Below are 4,757 nucleotides of genomic sequence, written 5' to 3' on the forward strand. Positions count from 1 at the left end.
TGGATTGCCTAAACTCAGGAGTACAAAACCAGCCTGAGCAAACGAGACCTCATCTCTACTAAAAATAGAAAAAGTAGCTGGGCTTTATGGCAGGCACCTGTAGTCCCAGCTATTGGGGAGACTGAGGCAAGAGAATCACTTGAGTCCCCAAAAGTTTGAGATTGCTGTGAGCTATGACACAGCTCTCTGCCCAGGGCCACAGAGTGAGACTCGGTCTCAAAAAAGAAAAAAAAAAAAGGGTGGCGCCTGTGGCTCAGTCGGTAGGGCGCCAGGCCCATATACCGAGGGTGGCGGGTTCAAGCCCGGCCCCAGCCAAACTGCAACCAAAAAATAGCCGGGCGTTGTGGCGGGCGCCTGTAGTCCCAGCTACTCGGGAGGCTGAGGCAAGAGAATCGCTTAAGCCCAGGAGTTGGAGGTTGCTGTGAGCTGTGTGAGGCCACGGCACTCTACCAAGGGCCATAAAGTGAGACTCTGTCTCTACAAAAAAAAAAAGGGGTGGTGGTGCCTGTGGCTCAAAGGAGTAGGGTGCTGGCCCCATATGCCAGAGGTGGTGGGTTCAAACCCAGCCCTGGCCAAAAACTGCAAAAATAAAGAAAGAAAGAAAGAAGGTAGGAAAAGAGAGAAAGTTGATCTTGTCTTAGGGGTGGCAGAGGTGGAAGAACATCTGCCTGGCAGTGGACACACACTGTTCAAACCTGTGTTGTTCAACGGCCCACTGAACAATGATGGGACAGGCCTTGGATCAACAGTCCCATTCTAAAAGAGAGAAATAGGAAGGAGGAAAGGGGTGATTGGCCCCAAGTAAGTCCAAAATGCAACAGGACAAACAATTAAATCTTCAAGCTTTCGAAAATCTTCTTTAACTTGATGCCCCACCTTCCAGACATGCTGGGGGGCTTTGGGTCCCAAGGCTCCAGGACGCCCCTCCGTCTTCATGGCTTGCTGGGCACAGTCCATGCAGCAGCTCTCTCACACTGGAGTCACGTGCCTGCAGCTCTCCCAGGCTGCAGCTGCACACCAGTGGCTTTACCAGTCTGAGGTCTCAGCGAAGGCCTTGCCCCATGACTCAGCTGGGCACGCCCTTTTGGGGGCTCTCCCTGGTACCCTGGCCCCATGGCTCCACTGGGCATTGCCCTAGTGGGAGCCCATGTGGCGGCCTCACCTCTTGGTAATGTGTGCCTGGGCTCTCTAGGGAATCCTCTGACATAGAGGAGGAGGCAGCCTCGTCCTAACATCTTGTGCACTCTGTGCCCTGGTGGGTGCTCCCAAGATTTACTGCCTGTGCCCTCTGGAGGGTGGCCACCAAAGCCCTGTGCTGCAGCAAGCAGGTCTAGACAAAGCTAGTTCCAAAGTCCAAGGAAGCTTAGAAGCCAAAGAAAGAGGCTTCTCCGAAAGAAACATTTAAGAGAGTCTTATGAACAGAAGCTACGTATCAGGTGGTGGCAAGACAAGATGGCAGCTCCCTGCACCATTGTGCCCCAGACCCAGGGCTTCTACATATACCATAGGGAAGGAGTGGGTAGTACAATGGACGTATAGTAAGTGTAAACTGAGGAAATCAGAATACCTAGCAGTGGCCAAGTGCAGCGCATCACACCTGTAATCCCAGCACTTTGGGAGGCCTTGGCAGAAGGATTGCTCGAGGCCAGGAGTTTGAAATACATAACATAACAAGACCCCATCTCTTAAAAAAAATTAGCTGGGCATGGTGGTGTGTGCCTGTGGTTCTAGCTACACGGGAGACTGAGGCAGGAAGATAACTTGAGCCCAGGAACTCAAGGTTACAATGAACTGTGATTGGGCTAGGGCACTCCAGCCTGGGCAATAGAGTGAGACTCTGTCTCTTAAAACAAACAAAAACAAAACAAAACATAGCATTTTTGAAGGCTTTTGGGGTCAGGGTTTAAAATGATAATTGATCCTAGGGAAATCAACATGGCATCATGGCCTTCCTATTAGACTGGGGTATGTTTAGTCCCAGATGACACGTGGGCTTCTGGCCCACATCTGTCTCCCAGTGGGTCCAGTAGGTCCTAATGCTTTCTCTGCAGTTATTTCCTCATTCCTTGGAATAAGGAAAGACCTATTTAGTAGTTGGCAGAAACTTCATGTTGACTTCCTCTCCTATAGTGTAAGAAATATACTACACTTTAATTGACTTAGGGTGGCACCTGTGTCTCAAAGGAGTAGGGTGCTGGCCCCATATACTGGAGATGGCGGGTTCAAACCTGGCCCCGGCCAAAAACTGCAAAAAAAAAAAAAAAAGAAAGAAAGAAAAGAAATATGCTACCCTTCCTGATGTAGGACACAGCTACAACTCTGACTATAACCTTTCATGTGTAAATTATAATGGTTTGTAACCTCATAATTATCTGAAATTTTGGGACAATTGTGCCTTCATAATTACAGGTGGCTAACTGCCACAGTCAAGGCCTTAGAAGGGCATGGTAAGAAATGACTCAATTGCCTCAAAAGGGATGAAGTTTGGGCACCTGTAAAGAAAGCACACTGGCAAAATCAAACATTTTTTCCCTCTACTACTCACACCAACATTTCTGGTCTCCAGATGTGTGGAGTTTCCCCTCAACATCTCAATTTAATTCTCTTGCAGACCCCGCCAGGGTGTTCTACAGTTCAATTCATTTCTGACGCTACCCGGAGTTAGTGTCACAACCCGCAGGTTAGGGGCTCAGTCCCACAAGCTGCTCCCGGCTTCTGATGCCAGCCACAAGTCTGGGCCTCTGCCCCACCGGACAGACCAGCTATGAAGTAGAGGTTTACAGTTCCCCTGACTCCCTCTTGGGGTTCTATAATTTGGCAGAATGGCTGGCAGGACTCAGGAACAGTTTACTTAGCAGTCTACCAGTTTATTAAAAAGGATACAGCTTGAGAACAGCCAGATGGAGGAGCTGCGTCAGGCCAGGCGTGCAGCATGGAAGTGCCTCTCCAGCACCACCCTCTCAGCACCTCCACGTGTTTACCAACCCAGAAGCTGCCCAAATCCCATGCAGTGAGGTTTTTATGAAGGTTTCACTGCATAGGCATGATTGGTTAAAGCTTTGCCATTAGTGATTAAGTCAGTCTGCAGGCCCTTTTCCCACCCCTGAGACCAAGGAGTTGGGGCTGAAAGTTCCAATTCTCTAATCACATGCTGTTTCCCCTGGCACACGGGAAACCCCCATCCTTAAAGGCTTTCCAAAATACACCTAATAAACATAATAAACTCAGGTGTGTGGAAAGGGGCATGTTAGGAATAACAAAAGGTGCTTCTTTCACCTTTATCTCTCTCTCATCTCACTTTTTTTCTGAGACGATGTCTCACACTATAGCCCTCCCAGCTACTTGGGAGGCTGAGTTAGGAGAATCACTTGAGCCCAGGAATTTGAGTTCAGCCTGAGCAACATAGTAAGACCCCTGTCTCAAAAGAAAAAAAAAGACACATGTTCTACACTGGTTCCCAGTTTTTCAATGGTATTAATTAAATTCCAATTACCTACTGCAGAGTTGAACTTAGGAACATTACAATTGATTTTTTTGAGACATAGTCTCACTTTGTCACCCTCAGTAGAGTGCCATGGTGTCACAGCTGACAGCAACCTCAAACTCTTGGGCTTAAGTGATTCTCTTGTCTCAGCCTCCCAAGTAGCGGAGACTACAGGTGCCTGCCACAACACCCAGCTATTTTTAGAAATGGGGGGGGGTCTTTCTCTTGCTCATGTTGGTCTCGAACCTGTGAGCTCAGACAATCCACCTGCCTCGGCCTCCCAGAGCACTGGGATTACAGACATGAGCCTCTACACCTGGCCTATGTTACAGTTTTAAGGAGTTAATTTGAGCAGACAGTGACACTGATTCATGAATTGGATAGCATCAGACTGAAAGTGGTTCAAAGCTCTACTGAAGGGGCGATGGTTTAAATGTTTGTCCCCTCCAAAACTCACGTTGAAACGTAATCCCCAATGTGGTAGTATTGAGAGGTAGGCCCTTTTAGAGATGATGAACATCTGCCCTCATGAACTGGATTAATCTATTCATGAATTAATGGATTATGGATTAGGAGGTTATCATGGGAGTAGGGTAGTTATCAACTAACAAGTGTGGGTCTATTATGTGTCAAAAGGCCAGGTTGGCACTTAGGGCACCGGGCACCTCTCTTGCCCTGTTGACACAGCATGAGGCCCTCACCAGAAGCCAAATAGTCAACTGATCCTGGACATCCCAGTCTCCTGAACTATAAGAAATAAATCGGGGCGTCGCCTGTGGCTCAGTGAGTAGGGCGCCGGCCCCATATGCCGAGGGTGGCGGGTTCAAACCCAGCCCCGGCCAAACTGCAACCAAAAAAAAAAAAAAAATAGCTGGGCGTTGTGGCGGGCGCCTGTAGTCCCAGCTACTCGGGAGGCTGAGGCAAGAGAATCGCGTAAGCCCAAGAGTTGGAGGTTGCTGTGAGCCGTGTGACGCCACGGCACTCTACCCGAGGGCGGTACAGTGAGACTCTGTCTTTACAAAAAAAAAAAAAAGAAAAGAAAAAGAAATAAATCTCTTTTCTTTATAAATTACCCAGTCTCAGATATTGTTCCAGCAACAGAAAATGAATTAGGGGTATAAGGGAAAAATTTACAAGGTATTTCTGGAAGTAAGATAAAGGAAATATTTGGTTGTCTAAAGTGGAAAGTCCTTAGTTAGAAGATAGTTGGAAGTTTCTGATTGGTAAATTCCCTAGTCAGAGGTTAGCTGGTGGTTTCTGATTGGTTACACTT

The sequence above is a fragment of the Nycticebus coucang genome, chromosome 7, assembly GCF_027406575.1.
Source record: "Nycticebus coucang isolate mNycCou1 chromosome 7, mNycCou1.pri, whole genome shotgun sequence".
In the NCBI taxonomy this organism is placed as follows: Eukaryota; Metazoa; Chordata; class Mammalia; order Primates; family Lorisidae; genus Nycticebus; species Nycticebus coucang.